This window comes from Ischnura elegans, chromosome 9, assembly GCF_921293095.1.
Source record: "Ischnura elegans chromosome 9, ioIscEleg1.1, whole genome shotgun sequence".
NCBI classification, from domain to species: domain Eukaryota; kingdom Metazoa; phylum Arthropoda; class Insecta; order Odonata; family Coenagrionidae; genus Ischnura; species Ischnura elegans.
This window is the reverse complement of record NC_060254.1, coordinates 43,520,897-43,533,008: the sequence shown is the minus strand read 5'-3', so window position 1 is coordinate 43,533,008 and position 12,112 is coordinate 43,520,897. Positions and strand designations below refer to the sequence as shown.

Sequence of the window (12,112 nt, the reverse complement as noted above, 5' to 3'; positions counted from 1 at the left end):
CCTAATTATTATACCGTAACTATGCCTTGATGATAGCTATAGTTCTAAAGAATGAAGGTAACAGAAGAGACCAGTCGAGCGGGAGTGATATGTTCTCATTAATTGTTTTTAGTGGAAATTTTCAATGCGTTTAGCGATGCCTCTAAATGAATTTATTTACTTCTAAGAATGTTAATATCCCATGGTTAAAAAATGAAGAGTAACCTCTTCCCCTTTGAATGGCCTCTGTGGAACCTCTCCTCCCTAATATTATCTTCATCTCAAAATTATCTTTATTTCAAAATCAAATGGTACTGTTCTCATTCTCTTACACAAGTTCACAATGTCTGTAAAAATTCATATTTTAGTCTTCTTTTGACTGTATTTATTGTAATCGAACATTCGGTAAAATAAAAATTAGCAAAAATTCTGGAAAGTTGCAAAAGTAACCTGGAAAAGTCAGGAAATTTCAGTTAGATATTTTTGTGATCACCCTGTGTATTAGTATACGTCATAATTCTTTCGACTGTGTCATTTTTTACTCAATTTTACCGTATTTCTTGTTTCTTTGGACGAGGTTTCCATCTGCTGGACAGTTATTATCCTTTCATATTCGCCATCATCGGTATGGCTGAAATTTTCCCTCTGGTATACATTCGTTTGTCTCTTATGAACAATAGGTAGTCGTCTCGTCTTGTCTCCGAGGAGTTAGTTGTATCGTTTACGTTGTCATACCTATTTTTTAACCTTTTATTTTATGCAATTCTTGATAATACTCCATAATTTTCTATCCGACGGCTTCGAGTTTCCGTGCATTATAAGGCGATGCATGTAAGGTATATCTGAGGATTTTGAAACTTGATTGTGATTAGTAAATTAAAAGTTATTGGTAATTTTCCACAAATACTCCTGCAAGTTAATATTATTGGAACATTTGCAATAACCTTTAATTTACTAATAGCTATAGATTCTACCAGATTAACCCATTAATCCCCAGCGTTGCGTAAACGCAACATTATTGAATCCTAATTCTCAGAAATATTTTCTACTTCAGAATAATTTTTTCCTCGATTTACTGACTTTTTTAAAGAATCTCTGGTTCTAATTTCGTCATTTTCACCATCATTTTCATTAATATAATTGTATTCTTATGACTGATGGCGTTTGGCATAAAAATCAATGCGCACATACGAGACACCCAGGAAAAATGACATACCCCAGCATGTCCGTTGAAAGGCAGAATGGGGAATTTCCTCCGAAGGAATACCGATAACTCCCGGCGAAGATGTCGAGTGTACAGATCAAGATAAAAATAAAGGATGTAACCTAACTTTTAAAATTACTTTATTTATTTATTTAACCGGAGTTTTCCCAGCGTTGCGTATACGCAGCATAATGAAAATCACATAATACGATGAAAATATTTTTATTCCAAAAATTCATCTTAATTACGCCAATATAAATCGGAATATGCGAAGCAACCGAAGTTAAGAGCCCTTTATACAGTCTGGGGAATAATGGGTTAAGCCTGAGACAACTTTCCGTATTGATTATGATTATTTTAGTCGCCGGATGATTTGTACAAAAATGAGAAAATGTTGAATGACTCTTTTTATCGCTATTTTTTTAATCTCTCGCGATTAATTCGAATTTAAGTCACGTTTAAATATTTTGTTTATTTTTAATAGCCACCTTTCGATTTCAAATATTTTGTCTTGGCGAGCAAAAAGTGGAAATCCCTAAAACCTTGTCGGTCCCTTCTATTCACAGCCATTCTCCGAATCGTGCTAGCCAGTGGAAGAAGTGAGTTATTTCTGGCGTCGCTGCGATTTTCACGTATTCTCTGACGTCTCTCAGTGGAGCATTGCAGCTTTCCAATCGAGTGTGGAGGGAGTTGTAATTTGAAACGGCTCCACTGTTATGAATGAACGCCCTGAGTGCCCTGCCTATACTTAGCGTTGAATACACGCCGAGATAGCCTCTGTGCCCTCAGCCGTCTTTACGATCTGCGAAACTTCGCAGATATCTTCTATTGCACCATTAAAAAATCGTTTAGACTTCAATAATAGGGTGGTTTCTTATTATTTTTTATTGCCAAAATCGAAAGATTAGTACTCCTGGAGTACGCATTTCACGCTTTTAGATTTGTAAACGACATCTATTTTTTGCTATTAAGAGAAAAGTGAAAAATTTCAATCTCACGAAAATGCGACGGCTAAGTATGAATGCTGGGAAGAGCTCGTGTGACGTCATTCTAGTTCCGGCTGCCGCCATGTGAGACGCATGATCGCCGCTACGATGCAGGCTGCTTGCAGGTAGCAAAGTACCCAGCCAGCAGGTAGCGCTTGGCTTAAATAAGGATTATTAATGCCCTATCCCTCTTATCTCACGTGAGCTCGTTCAAAATGCGTATTTTCAGTATAAATACGTTAATCTGTGCTTCATTGCGTTTGATTTATTAAGAAACTATTTATTTTTTTATTTTTCTTCAAGGTTAGTTAATACTAGATTTTTTATAAGATTACTGAGATCGCAATTTTACACTTCTTTTTTGCGGAAAAAAATTACGTGATACTTGTCAGGTCCTCCCTCTCCCCCACTTGAGATTGGGTGAGAATCGGCTTAAACCTACAAACGTCTCCATAATTAATGAATGTCTCCTAAGGGATAGGATATAAAGGGCAAGAAGTAATAGTGTTATGGAAAAGGGAAGTCTGGATGGGTTGTATGGTTTCGAGTAAGTAATAGTTATTCGATGTGTACATGCGTGGCATTTCACCATCACCCCTGTGTCTCACCCTCACGACTATCCGTCCTCCCTCTATCGCCGAATTGATTATTTGTCTTTCCGAATCAGCCGTCGACGCCTCCGTTAGACGTTTTGACGTTTCCATGTCAACCGGTGGATCATAGGCATCCCCCGCTCCATCTCCCTCGCAAACGGATTTTTAAACAGTGGTTGTGGTTCTCTTGACGACCTCGTGTGTTCGGATACGGGCACATATTCTCCACAATGCTCGACGTTTTTTATTCCCTTGGCGCCCTTGAATAATCTGTTAATTTTTAATTGCATTTTTCTGATTAGCTAATGTCTTTGTCGCGCAGAAAATAACATTGATGTTGGCGCTATATCCCACAAGCGGCCTCATTGTATGTGTGACTCTTTTTTGGAAATCCTTCCACCTGAAAAGAGTGAAAAGTTTGGTCAGTTTTATTTTAAATAAGTAATTGTATTTGTAATTTTTTATTGCCAGGTCATTTGTTTCTATTGGTTAAACGAGTTCCTAAACAAATCTGCTCGACGTTCTTTTCCTTATTTATCGTTACCATAGGACCTGGAAATACAGCTCCCAAGTGTTATCCTCTTTGTTTGGCAGGAATATTCGTTTCCAGTTGCTCGAAAAATCTATTTAAGCTTCGTTACCCCAGTGTCCAGATGTTTACAGCCCAATTTTTACGTGATTAAAACAATTTTTACTCAAAACATTTCGAAGAAACGTTGAGAAGTTAGTTTAGAACCGTAGGAAGAAGACTGAGCAACTTAATCGGCCGTATCATGATACAAGATGGCATCTTGTAAACAATCTTCTAAGGACCTTTGGAGAGGAAGAACGACAGAGTAATTCCTAGAAAGAGATGTATAGAGCAGGTGATAAAAGGATGTATAGCACAAGGATTATGAAGGTGTTAAAAGATTAGCCGATAGGAGTCTTGAATAGTGAGCTAATTCAAACCAATCTTCGGATTGCTGTCTCATGATGATGATGGCCTAAAATATAAAGATAATCAATCATGAATTTACAAACGCACGAAATATGTGCAGAAGCCTGGGAATGGAAGCTGTAAACCCCGCCGGATCTCTATTCTTGAGCGTCACAATGTGTCGATATTGTTGCGGGACTTCTCTGTGTGCGCAGATAGAGAGAGGGGTCGTCTTGTTTGGAGTTGACACGCGGCCACTTCTGATAGGGAAATGGCCCGAGAGGATGATCACGGGGAGGCGTCTGGACGGGCGAAGCGTAAACATCGTCTCCCGGGAGTTGCGCGGGGGTCCGCCGGCCAACCGTCCTCGTCCCACGCGCACCCCTCCCCACTGCCTCAATGAAGTCATTACTGCTCCTATTCTGCCCCGTTTCCTTCCCCAACCTCCTTGCTCCCACCCCCACGTGCCACCGTCTGCGAATCCGCTGGCCTTGGTCATAATTTAATAATTCAGCCCCTCCTGAGTCAATCAATGTGGGGTTTGGCGTGGGGCGATGCGGTGCTCCTTCGTCGGTTTGCCACCTCCTGTAAGCTCGCTCTCCTCCGAGGTTTTTGACCGCTGAGTCTCCGCAATCCCTCCCCTATTTCCTTTTCACTATGTGTGCGCCACCACACCCTCTCCCACTTCTCCCTTCACACCCCTTACGAATCTCTTCTCTTTCTCCATCCCTTCTCCACTTCGCAGTCGAGGACTTAAGTGTCTGGTCCGAACCCCACTCTAGTGGCCGAGGAGATTTCGCGGTTTCTGACCTTGTCCAGATGTACCGATCGCTTTGAGTTAATGAGGAAGGTACTGTGTCTTATGCGGTGGCCGATTCAGGGGGGTGTAACACGGGACATGACCCCTCCCCAAAATTAATCAAAAAGTTTTATTTTTTAATTACTTTTAACTTCAAGTTAGCTAAGTTTTTCCTCTCCATTGTTGAAATTCTTGAATGTCTGAAATTGTTCAATTTCATCTGTTGACGAGAATAAAAAACTCCAAGTCTCCTCAATCCATCCCCTCTTTCCTTTTAACCTTGTGTTTGCCTTCTCCACTTCGCAGTCGAGGACTTAAGTGTCTTGTCCAAACCCCACTCTAGTAGCCGAGAAGATTTCTCGGTTTCTGACCTTGTCCAGATGTCCAAATTGTCCAGATCGCATTGAGTTCATGAGCAAGGCACATTCCGACTCATTAGTGCAAATTTAGAGCGAAATATAGGCTGTTCTCGAGATGGTAACGTGTAATATCAGACTCATTTTCTGTGGTGCAACCTGAAGCTTCAGGTTTAAAATTTAGCTTTTAATACTTTAAAAACCATTAAATGATAGAGGAAGAACGGTATAAAAAGGGAGTGGCAGTTATTTTCCCCATCGGTTTAAAGTTGGCAATTTTCAGAAATAATCTACGGTGGTCGCCTTTCGCGAAATTTGTTTAGGTCCACTTATCGAAAGAACAGCGTTTTTTTTTATTTGAACGCTCTTAAGAATTTCTTTTGCTGGAACAAAATTCAGAAATATATCGAACGTGTTTCTTTAGTAGCTAATTTATGTTTTCATTAGTTGCAATATCTTTATTTTTTGGCAGATTTAAAAAAATAGTTTCAATTGGGCCCTGATGGGTGACCACTTCCGAAGCTAACCATTGGTGGAAAAGATTATTGTTTCATGCTGTTCTTGATGGTAAACTTTTGGTTTCAAACGGTTTAGAGGAAAATTGAACTTTCTTATGCTACTAAGCCATTTGCTTTCATCCTGAAGAACACTTTTTTAAACAATTGTGGAAGGACAGATGTAAAGGAAGAAGGGGAAAGGACGGCCCCGAATGAGTTACATAGGACAAGTTATTAAGGATGTAAATAAGAAAAAGTACGCCACTATGAAAATGATAGCGGATTGCAGAGAGGAATGAAGAGCTGCGTCAAACCAATCTTACGATTGTTGTGATCGACTCATTACTAACGATCTGGCCTTACGACCACTCGATGCTGATGAAATTTATCTTAAGCTTAGATACCCAGAAATCCTAGCATAAATAACCTTCAGGTAATACTTCATAATTAGTCCTTGTCATAACTGAAGGCGATGGTATTGCCTCGCGGCTTTGGTGTCTTGCTCCCATCAGCGGCTTTCGCTTTGTTCCGTGCATTCCCCTCCTCTCCTCAGCCTAACCACCCCTTCATCATTTCTCCCTTCCCCTGAGACGTCTTGTAAGATCTCCCCTCCCCCGCTTTTCCGGAACCATCGTCACTTCCGGCGCGAGTGTGTCGTTAAGGGAGTGGGGGACATGCGGGGGAAGTGTGTGTGTGTGGTTTAGAATCTTATCAATTCTCTTTCCGCATCGTCGTAACGACTCATCTATGCGGCACTCTACTAAATAACTCCTGCGTCTATTACCTCCTCTCCTTAACCTCTCCTCTTCTTCATTTGCCATCCTTCTCGTATTAGTATTTTTTTGCCTTTTTTTCGATTTTTTGCATCGGCTTTCGGTTGGTTGCCATTAAGGAGGGCTCAATGCACCCGCTCGACCAGGCTCGTTTACTGGCGTGTAGGGTGATGTTAAAAACTTCGTACACAAATTTTAAAAATGTCATCATCTTGAAATTTTTATAGTAGATACTTACGTTGTCGGCATTTTTTTGTTGCTCATGTTTGAAAATTTTACCTCAATATTTTTAATTCTCATTTTTTATATGGGTCTATGATGAGCAAGTTTTGCTCGATATACCCTGATATTATATATCCAGTACGTATGCTCTTTGCCCAGCCGTCGTCCCGTGCGAAAATGAATGAAGTACCTCTTATATTTCACTCTACGTCTTTTCGACATTCGTTTTTTCAACCATCGTTATTGATTGTTGTTCTTCAGTCGAGCAATTTCAGTAATCGATTATTATCAAAACGATTGGTTGTGATTAATGTAATTCGAGAACGTGTCTACTCATGCTTAGAACGAGGCTTAAGCTCATGAAAATTCTTTTCATTTTTCCGATACCGCATGAGTTGGTTTTAAAAGAAATGTGTAGTCATACTTTCCTTCCTCTTTACCCCAGAAAGACCGACTTATTTGGGAAATGCCTATTCGTCATCCTTTCTCTTTTATCTCCTTTCTTATCGATATAATACTTGCTGTGAGCCAGTGTTGTGAAATCATACCTTTGAGGCGCAAGGGTGCACTTCTTCCCTCGCTTGAATTTACACTGCATCTATACTGGAGTGAATTACTTCATGGTGCTTTGGCTTAAGTGCATTTGTTTTTAAAGTAACTTGTTGTTTGTAATGTTTTTTGTATGTTAATATTAATTAATTTAAAATTATCAACCCTTTGTCGTCCAAGTATTTGAAACGCCGCAAATCTTATTTGCTTGAAATTCCGTTGAATGATGTAGAAAAGAGATTTGCTCCTTAGTTGTTGCCTTTTACTCTCCAACTCTTGCAAAAAAATTGATTGCATTTTAGCTCAAATCGCTGAAATATGTTCTGAACTTCTGGGGAAATTTGACTTTGGCTAATACCGTACGGATTTAAATAATTATTTTCTGATTTTTCGATATCGTAGCTTTATTTATGTCTTCATTTTGCCATTAAAAAAAGTAGTAACAACCTTACAGGTCATCAAAATAGCTATATGATCCGCAAAAATAAAACGGAATACCCTAGATGTATCTATACTGACAGTATTGTTATTATTTGACGTTTGTAAAATGGATGAGGAGTAAAGTGTCATTCTCCTCGCATTCCCGATTTCTCTCTCATACCAACATACCGCGAAGGACTTGTTATAAAAAAATCAGTTGATATTTATGTAGAAAAATACATGAAGAACTAATAATGCCTTGATAATTATTCGTTTATAAAGGTTGTGAGTGGGGAAAGATGCATTGAAATATCCCATTTGGCCGAGGAAGGTACAAAATACCTTGGGCAATGAAGGGTCATGCGTTCTCTAAATATTGAACTACGTCAAGCAATTTGTTTTGAATTTCGATTTTATTGAATGATTTCATTACTATATGCCTCAGTCATTCTCTTATGTAAATAATTGTTTTCTTTTTCTTCCATTGCAGTGTCCAACCTAGAGGTTCGTGCCCAGAGCCTCGTCGAATGAGACAAGGACGCCCGCCGTGTACAATTGAACTCAAGTCGGTCAGCAACGAAAAAATCGAACGACAAGGAAGGACAGCGTGACGAATTGTGGAGCAAAGGGGAACCGACAGTTGAACGGTGAGTGGAAACATTTCCAGCCCCGCGCACTTGTGCGGTCTTTTGCACCGATTTCCCGACGTCTCTCGGCTTGTTAGCGACTTCTGAAAGCCCCCGGCCAGTCATCCTACGCTCGTCTTCTCCCTACTGCCCGGTTGTCCTTGGCACTCCCATGCATTTCCTTTCGCGCCGATGACCGAACATGTATTGCGTAGAATTGCATCACCGAGGCTCCTCCTGGCAACGGAATGGTGATTTAATGCATTGGGTTGAACAATAAATGACACAAGGCTAGATTATTATGTGAAATCTGGTCCGAAATCATTGCATACGTAAAGATGTAAACTATTTCACTTATTGTTTGATTGATATAAATTCGCAGCCCAAACTGTGAAGGATACAGATATGAAATTATCTGTGGTAAAACTAAAATAATTTAATCGGTAGGAAAAACCTGAAAACTCGATTAAGCATTTAAGGCGTTAGGATTAGGCGTTAAACAATAAATGAGTCTAGGCTGAATTATTGTATGAAATACAGTCCGAATTTATTATATTTATAAAGCTGCGAACTAGGTTTTTCACTGATTGTCTAATTAATACCACTTCGCAGCCCAAACTGTTTGGTTTGATCCAAGTTTGTTTCTGTATCATACTGTGCATTATAGAATTTATCACAATTTCTAATGATGTGCGAATCGGACAATGATATTGCCGAACAAACAGAAATGGGCTAAATAGTTTTCGAGCGACAGCCAAACAAATCTCAGAGAGAAGATTCTTGGACTCACATCATCATAGTTTGGTGCAGAAATAACTTCGTGTAGTTCCGTAATAACTATGTATTTACTGTAAGACTTAATACGGTAATTCTGTAGGTGATATGAATGTGTATTATTTTTATATTTTCCTTGAATTATTTCGGTCACGGTAACATTATTGGTCTCTTCAGTTTTATTCTTTATGTTCTTTGAAATACTGCGATATATCGGCTTTCCGAATGGATTAATCGCTAAAACCGTTGCGTTGTCATAAGCGAACAAATATTTGGTGATTAGGTAAATTTTTATTTATCAAACGAAAAATGTTAAAGCCTCTCAAACTCATACTGATATCTATTAAACTCAAGTATATTATGTCTCGAAACAAAATATCGAGTTATACATTTATTGCGTGGCAGAAAAGCAAAATTTTCTCGGAAATGGGAAACGATGGTGGAACCTGTAATGTAATTCTGGCGCTTCGACTATTTCATGGGTATCGAATCCAATTTTGCCTGATTCCAGCTCATTTTATTCGATCTTCGTTCTGTTATTTTTTTATCTTATTCACATTTGACACATCGTCTTGCACCCACAAAATAATTTCGCGATAGGTTGCGTGAATAAAGCATTGAATGATCATTGTAGATATTGATGAATACTCTTGTCCCCTTTTATTTTTCGAAGACAGTGACTTTAATATCCTCTTCTATCTTTTATTTAATATATTGATCTTCTAGCGTCGAGGTATTTTAGGGCAACATCATTTTAAAATTCGAATTGAAAACCGAAGCCGAGACGTCACGCCTTCGTAAACTTCCGAGACTTCGCCATATTGAGGTTATAGTGAATTGCCTAGTCCATCTACAACCGTCCGCAATTTCGACCTTGAGGCTCTTCTCTTGTGCTTATTACTGTCCGAGCACTGCCCTCGTTTTCCTTTTAAAGGCTACTTAATCTACCGCTCCTCGCATCACCGAACTAATGTAGCTACGGATTCTGCTTTTGATTTTCGCGTACGTAATGTCAATAATGGGAGCAGATGTGTTGCAATTTCTCTTTTCGCCGAGTCTTTCTAAGCTTTTAATTTCCTCGCAATCAGTCTGAATTCCTTGTATTGCTATTCGGCGTATTACTCATGTTCCATTGTGCTCTAATTAATCAAATACATATCATTATGGAAAAATTATCTTATATTTTCTAAATAAATGGCGCTGGAAATTTCTTTGGCAGCTTTTGTTAAATCAATAATACGATTCACCTCTTAAAACATGTATAATAAAAAACACGCTTTTTCTAAATAAATTATATAAAATCCACCAAAAGTAAGCAATAAACTTTTCATCACTCGGAGAGTTAAAGTTTGGGTGCTCATTAGGTTTAGATACTAATATTGCGTGCTAATCCTTGTTCACATATCAGGGGCTCTTCTGCTCTCAATTCTAATAAACCTTTTGTGCACCCATGCTTTATTATCCGAGTAATGAAAAGCATATTTTTACTTTTTAAACTGTGTTTGAAAAAGCATGTTTTTCAAATATTTTTTATTAAATTTTTCATACATCTATTTGCGGTTTTGTACGTAATTGAAATTGAAATAGATAATAATAGTAATTTAATATTAATTTTCAGTGCGTTATATACAATTATTGCAGTCTCATGAAATGTAAACATTTAATTAGTATGAGCCAATACATAGGAACCGCTGCACTTGTCATTCGACAAGCAAAAGCCCGTCGCAACAAGACATTTCAACATTTCCTCATCCTCTGTCTGCTCATAATCGCTTGTCCTCAGTCGCCATCCATGATCCCGCTCCGTTGCAGGTTCATGAAAAAATTAGTCGCACATTTTCCTTAGCGGGACGTTTGCGGTTTCGAAAACTTTCTCTCTCGTCACCGAAATATTTGTGTCAGGAGGGAGAAGAGTCATCGACGAACGACCGATACTCTTTTCTTTTTTTTTTAGTTTTTCAGCGAAGCTTGGCATATATTTGTTCACTCGAGTGTTTGATTTCTTCGGAACTAAACACTCGGTAGCTGGCGAGTTTCCTTAAGCGCTCAGTTTTTTAATCGTTTTTTGTTGTGTTAATAATAATAGTAATACGTCTTAATGAGACTAGAAAGTCCTATCTTCTATCCAAAACCTCATCATAAATTAAATATTAGCAGAGGAATTCGTAGTCAAGCTATTCTTGAAATTAAATGCAGTCAGATTACTAAAAAAGAGGCGTGTAAGTAAAAAAGTATGCTTTCACAAAAACAACAAAAATGCAAAAGTGAACAAAGTTTCATTTACCAAGTGTAAAAAGATCTGAAAAAAAACGTGGGATAAACCTTAGGGTATTGACTTTCGTCCTCAGTGGAAAGAAAAGCACTGCAGGAAAACGCCCACACAAGAATGGGGCGTGAAAAACCTGCGAGAACCTCCTGAGAAAGAGCTAATGTAAACATGGTTGTATACAAATACAAGAACATTTCGTTGTTGTGTTGGTATACATGTATGTTGGAAAAGTTGCGGGAGAAAAATTTTTCATAATTTGGTCGTTTTAACTTCTAAAGAAAATATGATCAACTGATTTCGGTATTACTTCGTGGAACGAAATAATATGCATAGTGAACGCCGCAAAGTATGGACGAACGGCTTATTGCTGTAGACTAGTTTCGATGGCTATTGCGTCACTTGCAAGACAAGCTGTTAGTTTGACAAATGGCTCGGTTATCGTCAAAAATAGTCGACCGTAATAGGTAGTTTGTGCAAAACATACCTTGCTGTGTTAGTATTATTTCAAAGGAAAAACTTCTTGGGTCTTTAGTTTTTTCGAGCATTAAATATTAAAATTTTAATTTCTAACTCAAAATATTCTTATTCGAGATCGATGACATTTTAGTCGACGAGTTTTACTGCCAGATTAGTCAAGAGCGATTTTTGCGGAAATTGACGTGTTGCCGAGAACCTGTGTAGCTTAAGTTTCTAAATTTTGCCTATTTTTTTGCGAATTTACCTTTGTGTCAATAATGTGTAGGTTGGATATCTGTACTCGCTAGAACCTACATCTAAGGGTAGTTATTAATTATCTTATGAGTTTTTAGGGAATATTTTCTTCACCTTTGATGGAACGAGTGTTTTTTTTTCACTTTTCCTTGCACGATTACTTATCCGGAAGTTTTTATGACTCTTCGCCGGCGAGGCGTCTCTCATCTGCCAACCGTGCGTCGCTGTCCTCAATTTAGTCGAGATGACGCTCTCTCCATTTAAAGCGATCTTAGTAGTGCGACCAACTGCCGCCCGCTGTGATTCAGCGCCACCGTCGCGTTTGCTCAATGCCGCTCCAATCGCGCGATATCTCACGCCTTTCGCCTACGTTCACATTCAGTGCTTAAGTTGACCCGGTGCCTCACGTATCCATTGTATATGTATCTCTGAACT

General features: G+C 38.7%; 1 protein-coding gene across 3 annotated transcripts in view; it reads left to right on the top strand.

Moving 5' to 3' along the window:
* LOC124165382 (talin-1) overlaps window positions 1–12,112 on the top strand; it is a 310,193-nt gene that overhangs the window by 148,076 nt on the left and 150,005 nt on the right. For all 3 annotated transcript variants that reach the window (XM_046542766.1, XM_046542767.1, XM_046542769.1), the window contains one exon: window positions 7,788–7,944. The gene's annotated coding sequence lies outside the window, so the exon portion shown is untranslated. The remainder of the gene's footprint in view (window positions 1–7,787; window positions 7,945–12,112) is intronic.